The sequence below is a fragment of the Sprattus sprattus genome (genome assembly GCF_963457725.1).
Source record: "Sprattus sprattus genome assembly, chromosome: 18".
Taxonomy (NCBI): Eukaryota; Metazoa; Chordata; class Actinopteri; order Clupeiformes; family Clupeidae; genus Sprattus; species Sprattus sprattus.
In genome coordinates, this window is record NC_137916.1 from 8,752,675 (window position 1) to 8,766,308 (window position 13,634).

The following is a 13,634-nucleotide window of genomic DNA, read 5'->3' on the forward strand; positions in this document are numbered from 1 at the left end:
GAGGAGAGAGGCAGACAGGAGAGATGCCAGAGATGAGAGAGGCAGACAGGACAGACGAGAGAGGAGAGAGGCAGACAGGACAGACGAGAGAGGAGAGAGGCAGACAGGACAGACGAGAGAGGAGAGAGGCAGACAGGACAGACGAGAGATGAGAGAGGCAGACAGGACAGACGCCACAGACGAGAGAGGAGAGAGGCAGACAGGAGAGATGCCAGAGATGAGAGAGGCAGACAGGACAGACGAGAGAGGAGAGAGGCAGACAGGACAGACGCCACAGACGAGAGAGGAGAGAGGCAGACAGGACAGACGCCACAGACGAGAGAGGAGAGAGGCAGACAGGACAGACGCCACAGACGAGAGAGGAGAGAGGCAGACAGGACAGACGCCAGAGATGAGAGAGGAGAGAGGCAGACAGGACAGACGCCAGAGATGAGAGAGGAGAGAGGCAGACAGGACAGACGCCAGAGATGAGAGAGGAGAGAGGCAGACAGGACAGACGCCACAGACAAGAGAGGAGAGAGGCAGACAGGACAGACGCCACAGACGAGAGAGGAGAGAGGCAGACAGGACAGACGAGAGAGGAGAGAGGAGAGAGGCAGACAGGACAGACGAGAGAGGAGAGAGGCAGACAGGACAGACGCCAGAGATGAGAGAGGAGAGAGGCAGACAGGACAGACTAGAGAGGAGAGAGGCAGACAGGACAGACGAGAGAGGAGAGAGGCAGACAGGACAGACGCCAGAGATGAGAGATGAGAGAGGCAGACAGGACAGACGAGAGAGGAGAGAGGCAGACAGGACAGACGCCACAGACGAGAGAGGAGAGAGGCAGACAGGACAGACGCCACAGACAAGAGAGGAGAGAGGCAGACAGGACAGACGCCACAGACGAGAGAGGAGAGAGGCAGACAGGACAGACGCCAGATGAGAGAGGAGAGAGGCAGACAGGACAGACGAGAGAGGAGAGAGGCAGACAGGACAGACGAGAGAGGAGAGAGGCAGACAGGACAGACGAGAGAGGAGAGAGGAGAGAGGCAGACAGGAGAGACGCCACAGACGAGAGAGGAGAGAGGCAGACAGGACAGACGAGAGACGAGAGAGGAGAGAGGCAGACAGGACAGACGAGAGAGGAGAGAGGCAGACAGGACAGACGAGAGAGGAGAGAGGAGAGAGGCAGACAGGACAGACGAGAGAGGAGAGAGGCAGACAGGACAGACGAGAGAGGAGAGAGGAGAGAGGCAGACAGGACAGACGAGAGAGGAGAGAGGCAGACAGGACAGACGAGAGAGGAGAGAGGCAGACAGGACAGACGAGAGATGAGAGAGGCAGACAGGACAGACGCCACAGACGAGAGAGGAGAGAGGCAGACAGGAGAGATGCCAGAGATGAGAGAGGCAGACAGGACAGACGAGAGAGGAGAGAGGCAGACAGGACAGACGCCACAGACAAGAGAGGAGAGAGGCAGACAGGACAGACGAGAGAGGAGAGAGGCAGACAGGACAGACGAGAGAGGAGAGAGGCAGACAGGACAGACGCCACAGACGAGAGAGGAGAGAGGCAGACAGGACAGACGCCACAGACGAGAGAGGCAGACAGGACAGACGCCACAGACAAGAGAGGCAGACAGGATAGATGCCAGAGACGAGAGAGGAGAGCAGATCAGGCTGTCTGACACTCAGTGGTTCTGATGGCTTAACTTCACACCAACGCCGCAATAGTCTAGGTCAACATAGAAGGCTTTAGAGCTTTGTGTGGTTTACAAGAGGAGAGTAAGGATCTACCAAGGTTTTGTCATGAAGTAGTTGCGGATTTGTTATTGTGTGGAGAGCGGTCGATGTCTCAAACTATTTTCCATGGTGTTGGTGTTGAATACCGAATTTGAGCCATAAATAACAGACAATATCCAAACTGTTGCTTTCAGTCAGGGTTGGAAAAGCTCTTGAGTGAAGGGTGGCGCTGTTTGGAATCTGCCAGTGCCAGTGATCATCAGAATGGAGCCAGAGCAGTGGGGTTGCTTGAAGCCCTGATAAACAACCCCATGATGCTGCTGGCATACCATCATGGAGGGGGCAGTGCTGGTGAGTCAGATGCTGTAGCAGCGAGAGACGGCTCTAGCCGGTGGATTAGCAAGCACCATAGGCAGTGTATTATGATAATGGCATGGTGATAGCCTTCCTACATACTAGTCCTATGCCACACTTCAATAATTATCTTCTCATGTGCTGTCTTTTACTGGCGCCTTTTCCTTCCCTAAGCCAAACTGAGATGCAGTAGCCTACAAAATGCAAGCAAACAGCTTGTTGTGGTCAAACTTCCACTGAAGATGTTTAGGTCGATGAGAAGATATTTAAGTAGATGACAAGATGGCTGGGTTGATGATAAAATGTCTGGAAAAAAACTGAACGAGAAAAATAAACGACCAACTACAAGTTGATTTTTCCATGGCAGGGCTCATACAGCATACTAGCCTATAACTAACCTATTAGTTGGTGAGTTTATAGCCTATATACTTTGTAATTCTATAATATGGCCAGGGCCTACCATTTATTCTATATGCTAGGGGGATAGCTGGTCAAGCTGACATGCACCAAAAATGAACATTGTATGGATCACCCAGTGAGGAGATACATATTTTTAAATGTTATAAAAAAAATTCAGTTTATCTGGCAAAATGAAAAAAATAATATAAAATGTTCAAATGTAGAAACAATGTTTAAGAAAAGCTATGCCATGTCTGATGTTGTTAACTGCAGGTAATATATAATCAATATTTATAGTTTTACAAATATCTCACCGTGGTGTGTGTGTGTGTGTGTGTGTGTGTGTGTGTGTGTGTGTGTGTGTGTGTGTAGGTGGGGGGGGCATCATTGTCAAAGGGGGGCCCTCAATGAAAAGGTTGGTCCCACTGCTCTATAGCATCTTAGCATGAAACGGAAGCAATTGTCAAGCTTTTGGTGGCTATTTTATGTCTTCCATCTCACAATGACACCTGATAACAGGCAGAATTTGAGTAGTCTTGTAATTGACCCAGGACTGCTCTTCTCCTCAATATTCACAACAACAGGCTTCGTGTACCAGCGTCTGAAAGCTAAGTGGTTTTGGAGTGTTGGATGTGATATCTTTCCTTATTCTCCAGCATGTTTTTTTTCTTTCTTACTGTCAGTTGAAGGTCTTATTAGGTAATAACTCGTCAACCCTGATTCATATTAATTGTGCAAGTGAATGTAGACCAGAGTAGCAAAATCTTGTTTACCTCGTCAGCGCTGTGCCTGTTTTTTATCACAGACCTTGGCCAACATTTCTGCTCTATTCCACTGTTCTCCTAAAGAAGCAAACCCACATGGGGGTTGTTGCCTCTCCACCTGTTGTAACCTGTGCTATGCCTTGCAGCATGCTGTCTGCTTTGCAAAATATATCATTTCACCATTATATTTTCTGTTTCTTGTTGTTGCGTGTTATTGCCTGTTGTGTCTTGTGTGTGTGTGTGTGTGTATGTGTGTGCAGGGGCGGCCTTTCCTACAGGCGGGTTAGGCGGCTGCCTAGAGCGCCATCTAGAGGGGGAGCGCCAAATAATGCGCCCGAAAAAGAAAAAAAAAACACAATTTTTTTTTTTTCCCGGACGCATAAGTTGGCGCTCCTTCTATATCTCCAACCAATATTTTGACATAATAAAATAAATCTAACTTTAGGGGTTAAATGAGCCAAAACTCGAAAACGGAGGGCTATGTTCTTCATTGGTGTTGTTAGATCATGCTAGCATAGCGAGACATTTGGTGCGAATGTGTGTGTATCCTCTGAAGAGGCTTAACCCCAACGGCGTGCATGACTAGACGGTCCGGATCACAGAACTCATCGATATATCTCTGTACCGTCGGAAAGACAGGTGAAAGTAATGATATTACAACCCCGCAAGGTGCAGGGAAGTCCACTTATGATGTACAATACACATTAAGGGTTGCTACAATATGTTATCATGAAAACACCAATGATGAACACAGTATTTCAGAGATCAAACTGATTTTGGAGAAACAGTGTATAATGAGCAGATAAACAACACGTGGGAAAACATTAATACAACTTCTTCAGGGGGTTATCAAACATTATTGTGAATGAGAACATGTACATGGATTTATGGGAACAGCCGCTCGACAGGTCCTCGTCTGTTGCAACTAATTACAAATCAAACTTCTTCCAACAATATCACATAGGCCTATGCGCAAAGTAACGTATTCTTTTAACGACATTGAAGCGAGGAAATACATTTCGCCACAAAGCTAAATTTAACAAATAATGATAATACTGACTGTAACATGCCGGCATAGTCGCCCCATAATGCCGTGCGGCGGGCGCATATACTTTTCTATGTGTGATAATGCACTAACGATGTACCTGTTCCTTACTGTTCTTATTGCATGTCGTTGTTCTGTGTTGGGACTGAGTTTATACAGGTGTGTGACGGTAACACAGTCTATTTGCTGCGATCGTTGTGTTTATGTGAAATAATTGCAGTCTTACAAGGCAAAATAGCGTTTGAAAGTTGCAATGGGGGGGGGGGGGGGCGCCAGGAGTGAAGCTCGCCTAGAGCGCCTAATGTGCTAGGGCCGCCCCTGTGTGTGTGTGTGTGTGTGTGCGTGTGTGCAGGGACGTGCACACAAATTTTGAAGGGCAGTTGCTCTGCCCTGGAAAAAAGCGGCAACACGTACATTTTTGTCACCTCCGCTGCCCTGTCCCCTGGACGCATATTTTGCCTATATCATTTTAAACTCTCACTAACCAACGCTGCCACGCCCCCGTCCCCTGGACGCATATTTTTCCAATATCATTTTTAACTCTCACTAACCAACGCTGCCACGCCCCCATCCCCTGGAGGCTTATTCCGTTATTATTTGATCTAGGCATACATGAAGTTCTGCAGCCGTAATACTATTTAAAAAATATATATATTTCCTTCCAAGGGGCTACTTCAGTCGAGGAGGGCAAATGGGCAGTTGCCCGAGCAACCTTAGCCCCCTCCTGTGCACGTCCCTGTGTGCGTGTATATGTATGTCTTTGTGCATGTACATGGTTGTGTGTGATATGGGTTTGTGAAGTGCATGCTTCGAAGTGTGTGTTTATCATATGTATATGTCTGCATGTGTGTGTCTGCACATTAAGAAGCCTGCTTGCCGCTGTCCAGTGCGGTTAGTGTCTGCTCGAGTGAGCAAGTGGCCTGAGAGAAAGATAGAGGAGGGCAGTGAGGAGGAGGCTTGTGGGGGTGTTGGTGCTAGAGGAGATAGGTAAGGGGGAAGACAGGGAGGAGAGTTGTGAGAGGAGAGTTGTGGTGGCCACAACTTTGGCACTCGCTGACCTAATTTGATATTTCTGACTGCAAAGCAATGGTTTGATTTTGGGATAAAGTTGTTAGTTGGGGAAGCTTTGAGACATCTATGAGCAGACTGTTAACATAATCTTAAAGCAAATCTTCAAGCCTTTTCCAAACTAATTTACATCTGGCAAACAGGCTGATCATCTAAAGCAGGGCTTCCCAACCCATGGGGAGCACTATCCATTGGGCCGCGAAAATGTTTCTGATTTTTTTTCCCCCATTGGTGGGCCGCAGAGAGAGTAACTGATTTTAAATTGAGAACAATATTAATTAAGAACGTCAAAGTTAACGCGTACATCTATGATATTATTGTGACCGAGATTAATGTGATACAAATATTTTAATGCAGTTAACGCAACTTTGTTTACTTCCGGTGTGCGTTGACCACTGACACGAAATCAGCGCGTGCCTACAGACAGTTAGGCAGGAGCGACCGAGACGGTAGTGAAAGATGGAGAGCTGAGGGATTGTTTGGCGGAAAGTTTCTGTTTAAGAGACAAAATGACGGAACAATCGACAAATCGAAAGTTGTGTGTAGCATTTGTCAAGCTGAATTTAGCTGTCACAGAAGCAACTCGTCTTTAAGTTATCACCTTAATGCAAAGCACCCGACAGAAAGCAGCCCCAGGTTAGATGATTGCCAACCCACGACGTTTCTAGGTAAATAACTAGACCAGTCCGTGAAAAGGTTACCAACGCTGTATCAGTTTGGGTTGGTGGTGACTGTCGGCTCTTCCACATAGTTGAAGACGGTGGGCTGACTGAGGTGTTCCCGAATTGCTTCAGGGAATAATTGTTACGATTTACCGTCGAGTGGCAGCATTGTGTTTCGGATATATTCCTTGCTTGACGGCGAGAGAGCACGGAAAAAATACCATTAAACAACAGTGTCTAAAATACATGCTGTCTGAAGTGATTCGACAGACGTCAGTAAAGTTGCATTAGTGCTGTTTTTGTGCGTTATCATTGGAGTGGTTATGCTTTTCTGTGGACAGCTACCAACTCAAACGACTGCCCAGGAATGATTGCTGCTATTTATGTTGATAATAGATTGCACCCCCAGATTTAATCCATTATTTAAATTATTCTGATCATTATATTGACCTATTTGAACCTATTTGTTTGCATGTCTGAAGCATCACCTATTTTAATTAGGCCTAGCTGAGTGGTCTTGTTTGCATGTTCCATCACTTGTTTTGAGTGCATGCTATCTTTTGGGTCTTTTCTGGTTTGATTTCCTTGCTGTGCACAAATAGGCTTAGGCCTACTGCAATTCAGTTCTCTGTGTGTATTTTTGCTGTTTTCTGGTGCACAATACGATTGATGCAATATCTAGAGTTAGATTTTCTTTTATTTATTTATAGGCTTCCACCTGTGGCAGGTGCTGATGTTGCTTTTTCTCACACATAACAATCGCTTATTAATTAGAATGAATGGATTATAGATTCAATTAGCCTAATGGATATAGATTCGCTAAAATAAGTGGGATGTCTGTTGGGCCCCGACCTGTTACAAATACGAAAAGTTGGGCCTCGGAGTTGAAAAGGTTGGGAACCCCTGATCTAAAGGTCTTTACAAAGATAATTGTGCTCATTATGGAAACATGTGTTAATTAACATTTAATTGATGTACGGTACGTCTCTCTTCCTGTTGAACAGTAGAATGCCTACAGTGCTTTACCAATAAAGGCCAATTAGTAGTCCAGGCAACAAGTGCCACCTGACAAAAACAACTTGTGGTTGACAGATGTCGTGGCGCTGTAGGCTTCAAAGTCCTAAGCCAGAGACAAAATGTTAAGAACATCATCTGTAGTTTCCATGACAACTTGTATGACGATGTATCTTTGTTTACATTTTACATTACATCTAATCCTGAAACAACAAGGTAAACACAGCCCACATTGGGACCACTGCAGCACACCAGAACGTTGAACTTAGAGTCGCTTTCTAACGTTTGCGCCCTTCAAATTTTTGGATGTACTTGACATAGCAGACACATATTTTGTCTCCTTTTACGACACATTTTGTCGAGCGACACTTCGCTTGGACTATGAATTGGCCTTGAGGCAAGGCAGCTGCGACGAATCAGACTTTTCAATCGATACCCGCTAACTGAGCACCAGACAGGGCAGTCAGAACTGGCGGGTATAGAAATATCTAGCTCTTGTTAAGTGTAACTCTTGGCTTGTGCAGTCTTTGTCTGCAAGGTCAGCTGGCCTTGTGTAAGACATGAGGCTGATTGTCGTAGACTTTGACGGCTCAGGTGAAGAATAAGCCTGGATACAGCGGGGGCTCACACAGACTGGGGTTTGATTTGATTTTTGGGGATTTCTGGGAAAAGGGAGATTGGATTTGATTGGAGCGCTGCTTCAAGGGAAGGTCTCGAGATTCAATTTAATTGGCCGGGAGGTGGCCAGTGGGTCATCGGAGGATTTGATTTTATTGGTGGAGGAGTTTAGAGGTGAGTGCCGGGGGTGGGGGTGCAAGGACAGGGGGGAGAGAGAGGAAGATTAAGTATGAATATGTGATTAAGACACAGGAAGAAATAAGAGAGGTAGAGAGAGAGAGACTATATTTGTGTGTACGTGTATTTCTGTGTGTGTGTCTCTCTCTTGGCGGGGGTGGCTGAAGTGTGTGTATGTGTGTTTATGTTTGTGTGGCATGTGGCATTCCTCTCTCTCTCTCTCTGCATTTGTGTGTTTGTGTTTGTGTGTGTGTGTGTGTGTGTGTGTGTGTGTGTGTGTAGTTAGCCTCTCCTGCTGTTGGGTGCTTCCTTGTGCTGACTCTTAGAACTCTGCCCCACCCAGACACCCTGCCCATCTCTCCTGCTCTCTGACAGATGGCTTGGCACAAAATATCCCCCTCCTCCTCCTCCTTCTCCCCCTCCTCCCCCTTTCTTTGCACTCTTCCACCCCACCTCACCAATGTCCTCCCCCTCACTCAGCCACGGGTCATCAAGCATCCGTCACCATGACAATCCTTGTGCCAGACTCTACTTATCACTCTGTCCACTCCTCTCCCCTCCAACTCCCCCTCTTCCTCGTACCCCTCTCTCCCTCTCCTTCAGTCATCACTCCTTCCATCCTCTAATCTTTCTTTCTTGTCATGCTCTGTCCTCCTCTCTCTATTCCTCCATTCTGACCCACTCCTTTCCTTCTCTCCTTCCATATTCCTCCCTCAACATTACCTCTATTCCCCTTGGCTTTCGTGTTCTTCTCATTGATCCCTGTGACTTTCCACTCATCCATTTCTTTCCTTTCTTCTCTGCCCTCTCCTCTCTCTTTTCCTTCTCCCTCTCTTCCTCTCTAGTCAAACAGTATGCAACCAGAGGAAGACAGATCTTTGTCAGCCAGTTACCTCTCTAATTTCCTCCATTCCAAACTCCCTTAATTTGTCTTTACCGGATGTATACATACATAAACAAGTACATAAATATTCACATGAAACTCAGGTGGATCAGGAGTCAAGACTATCAAAAACATTTGTTTGAATTTTCACTCAATGTTCACTCAAAACCCCTTTGGGTGTCTCTGAACGTTGGCTCATTTATCCACAAGCCATAAACTCTTCATTTCTTCATAGAAACAGACATGGTCTTTGTCTGAGCTCCTCAGAGAGAGATTTTTGTAATGAAACCCAGTGATGAATGATGACTTTAGTAGACAGGTATCCCTCTGGATGGACCAAGCCCCATGTGTGATGATAGCTGGCAGAGGAAGGTGGGAGATGCTCATGTGCATAAAGGTGAGCTATTCGGGCAGCTATCAGATAGTGGAGACAGCCTAACCAGTCTCTCCCCAGGGCATGATTCATCTCAGTGTACCCCTCTGGTAAGATCTGATGGCACACTTTGGATTTAACCATTCAGATCCTCTTGCAGACCCCTCTATTGTGCTCTGGGTGTGCCAGTGCATACATCTCTGTCTCTATGGCCTGCGGTGCGTTGTAGTGCTGATATTACTCTCTGATAGGCTCTGATAACTGCAGAGTGAAAAAAAACACTTCTGTACGCTGCTCGAACCCCTTCATGAAGTGCCCCTGTTGAGCTCCAAACCTGCTCATGGTTTTTAAAGCTCTCTTTTGGACATAGTCCCTGCTTAATCTCTATTTGACCGGTGATCCTAGACAGAATTAGTGTTGTTACAAAGGAGCTCAGAGTGAATGACTGCACTTACGAAGCTCGTTTCTCCCAAAGCACTTTACAAACACGCTGAGGGGACTCGCCTCATCCCACCAATCCATCTCCTAAGACATAATAAACTTTCTCAAAGGACTCCTTCCCCTGTCAGCTATCAATGTGAATGTAATTACTTGCAAGAGCATATACCTTTTGGCACAGACAAGAGAAAGGCAGGTGAATGGTGCATGAGTGAGTTTTTCTATGAAAGGGTGTCAAAAGGTTCATTGTGGAAGTTGAAGGCTGCTGGTCTTCATTAGTGGAAAACTGCGCATATGCACACACACGCACACGCACGCACACACACACACACACACACACACACACACACACACAAACACACACACACACACACAATTCACACACATATTTCCAAATGAGCACATACACACACTCTCACAAAACTACGCTGCAGCTAGGAGAACTCATTCTAAAGGAACGTACTCTAGGGGATTTATTTTCTCATACAGTTGCCTTGAGCCTCCTTGACCCTTTGCATGCCTGCTTGCTTCTCTGTAGTATTTCCAAATGAGCTCAGCACTGAGCCTGAACATTAACCCACTTGCCATCTCCATAAATTGTACAAACCCAACCTGCTACGGAAAAAAACTCAACTGCACTTGTACATCTGTGCACTGTGTATATCTTCCTTTTCATGCCTCTGTTATTCGTTTTCCACATTCATGCTATTTTTCTTTATCCACCATCAATATTTCATGTGGTCGATATGCTTCAAACACTGGTGAGCTGTAATGCCGGGAGCTAAGTGTTCAAAAAAAGACTGAGAATGTGGATTTTTACACACTCTCTATAAGTGTGCGTTCGTGTGTGTTTTTTGTTTCCCCAGAAATGCATATATGAGGTTATTAAATGTGTTTAACCCTTCGGGTGTGGTGTTAGTCGTGTTTCTCCCAATAGTAGGCGCACATTAGACTCATATCTTCCTTACCAGGTTCCCCATTGATTAAGGGCTGATGCTAAAGTTTACCTACACAAAACTGGATTGATGCATATTTTTCACCTTGTATTTCTTAATTTAAACTGGTCCTGCTTATGGAATATATAATATTGTTTTATGAAATTTAACCTTGTTTGACCAGCCCCCTACCCACCCTCCTATCGCGTAGCACTTTATGTGCGGTGTCAACGTAAAAATAAACATCGGAGTTATGGTCTCCACTGTCAGTCACGGAGGAAAAGATATCCAAAGCCTTGATTTTATTCATTTTTCTAGACACTCTATTATGCTTATCACGGACTGAAAAACATTTATTCAACAAGCTGGTTTGATATCCAGCCTAACTTTCTTTCTACCTCCACCTGCTAGTCGTAGCCTATCGCATTCGTCTCGGGTCAATTTCAAATTTCTTTGCTGCCTTTTCTCCCGAATGTTCTTCAGCAATCAGCATACACCATCTCTTTGAAATTAATATCAAAGTTACGTAAGTCTACTACTGCTTTATGATCCCTTCTGGAAAAAGTAACCTAGCCAACTAAAACGTTACAGATAAATAACATAGGCTATACGATATGTGCATTTAGGCTAAACCATAACAAATTGCCAGACGCGCCTTCATGAACAATAACAAATTCGCCTAATAGTCCTACGTGGGGAAATTTCTTTTTTTATTGCAAACAGCCCATGAAACCAGCCAACTATATTATATAAAATAATATTAAACATGAGGAGAACACGTATTTGTGAAATGCATTAAATTAAATTGTGATGTGTACTTTGAGCCGACGGACTGATGCTGGTAGGCTACAGTAATATAGGCTACTTTATTTTACCCCCGGCTTGTATTCGGGGCCCGGCCTTTATTTGTCCGTATGGAGCACGACCCCGGCTACTATCTGGAGCCCGGCTTCTAATTGAACTATTTCGCTGTGGTTCAACCTCTTCCAGTGTGCCGTATATGGTAGCTCTCATGTCTGTGTGCATACTCATGTCTCTGTGTGTGTATGTGTGTGTTCATCAATCTTCTCATTTTGTCTGAGCAGAGGTGTGTGTGAACAGGAGCAGAGGTCCTGCTCACTAATGATGTTGGAAAGACGTGTTTGATTAGGTGTGTGTGTGTGTGTGTGTGCATAGTTATGACAGACTGCTGGGCTATTCCCTTACAGTTGTTAAACTCTCATTTGCATTGATGAGGTGCGCATGCATGATGGGGACTGAGAGGCATCGTTTGTGTGTTCGCTGTGAGAGACAGAGATGGGGAGGGACACAGTAAGAGAACGAGAGGCAAAGAAAGAGGGTGAGACACGGGAAGAGAGGAATTGGTTGCAGAGTCTATGATTATTACATTTCACTGCCAGACAATGTTCTTTTATGAAAAATTGATGAGTGGCTGAAGAATTGGTTAACTGGAAATGCACATAATATAAAGAGTGCCTTCGCAGAACTTGTTCTCTCGCTCTGTCCTTCACATTTTTCCATCCCTCTTTCTCTTTGTCCCTGGTGATGCCATCTTGGCCTCTCTGGCCTTATGCTACCCTGTCCTTCAATCCTCCCACCACTCTCTTTTTCCATCCCTCTTTCCTCTTACATGTGTTGCCGCTTGCATTTCTGAGCTGGCTTGGGCCAGGCTTCTGTCAGTCATTTTATATCTGAACTAAAATGCCCACCTGTAGCTTCAGAGTGTGAATGTTAGCCCAGATTACCTGCAGTGACTTGCATCTGAAATAGAACAGTCAAGTATTTTCTACAAATACACTTCTGTCCTATTCGAGAGAGAGCTTGAGATTAGAGATACATACACACACTAATCTTCAGTGGTTAACAGGCATGACTAAGTCTGTCTCCAAAAGTCTTATCTGCCATCGACAGAAAGAATAAAGAGGAGGCAGTAGTCAGGGTAGCCACTAATGATGCTGAAACAGATTGAACCCTAGCACGAATCCAGAGAGAAAGAGAGAGGGAAAGAGAGGAAGGGGAAGACAGAATAGAGAAAGCAAAACGAATGAGTTTCTTATTTCTACACAAGCTCTGAATGGTTTTTGAGCTCAGCGTACTGTGCTAGCTTAGCATTTTAACTGTGCCAGCGTGTCTTGACAGTGGGCCTTGCCCAAGCCTGGTGCTAATGAGGAACTTGGCTCCCTAGCCGACAGCAGGGTGTGTGTGTGTGTGTGTATTGGGAGGGGTTGAGTGATCTTTTGCCCTGGCTGTAGTAATGAGGGGCATATAGGGGATTAGTATTGGACTGGACACATTGAGTTCCCTGATTGCGCTCTCGTGATGAACAGCGTTAGCCATCAGAAAAAAAGTTAATAATGGAGGAGAAATCACTGAGGAAACATGTTGTGAGTTCAGTAGTGTGTACTCACATCACTTAGCTGTGTGTATGTGCACTCTGTGTGTGTGTATATCTGTGTGTGTGTGTGTGTGTGACAGAGAGCGTGTGTGTACTCTGTGTGTGCGGGTGTGTGTGTTTACAGTGTGTGGTGGTGTACTGTACATATTTGTGTTGACAATGCACACAGATGTATTCTCAGAGCCTTCCCGTGCCGCAATAGCAAACTCAGCCTCTCAACAGTCCGTCTGTTTGCTGCAGCCAGTAATGAACTCCAGAGCAGCCTGTCATGGTGACATCATGACACTGAGCTTTGGCTACTGAAGCATGTAGGCATTTGGTTATTTCATTTCTGTTGTCCCAGCTAATCAGCTGTTTGTATAGGAATAGACAATGGGGGACAGATCATAGATGAAATCGATGAGTGTGAGTGAAATGTTGTTACAATCCAAAGATCGTCCATGGGGAGAAGACAAAACATGCCAGTTTGTGGGACATTTTTGTGTGATGTGAATACTTGTCTGATTTGTGTTGGTGTGTGTGTGCATGTATGTTTGTGTATGTGTCTTCTCTGTGTATGTATCTGTGTGTGTATTTGTTTGTGAAGGTGTGAGTGTGTGTGTGTGTGTGAGTGTTTGTTTGTCTGTGAGGGTGTGTGTGCCTGTATGTTTGTGTATGTGTCTTATCTGTGTTTGTATCTCTGTATGTGTGAGTGTTTGTTTGTGAGGGTGTGTGTGTGTGTGTGTTTGTTTGTTTGCTTGTTTGTGAGGGTGTGTGTGTGTGTTTGTTGGTTTGTTTGGGCAGGT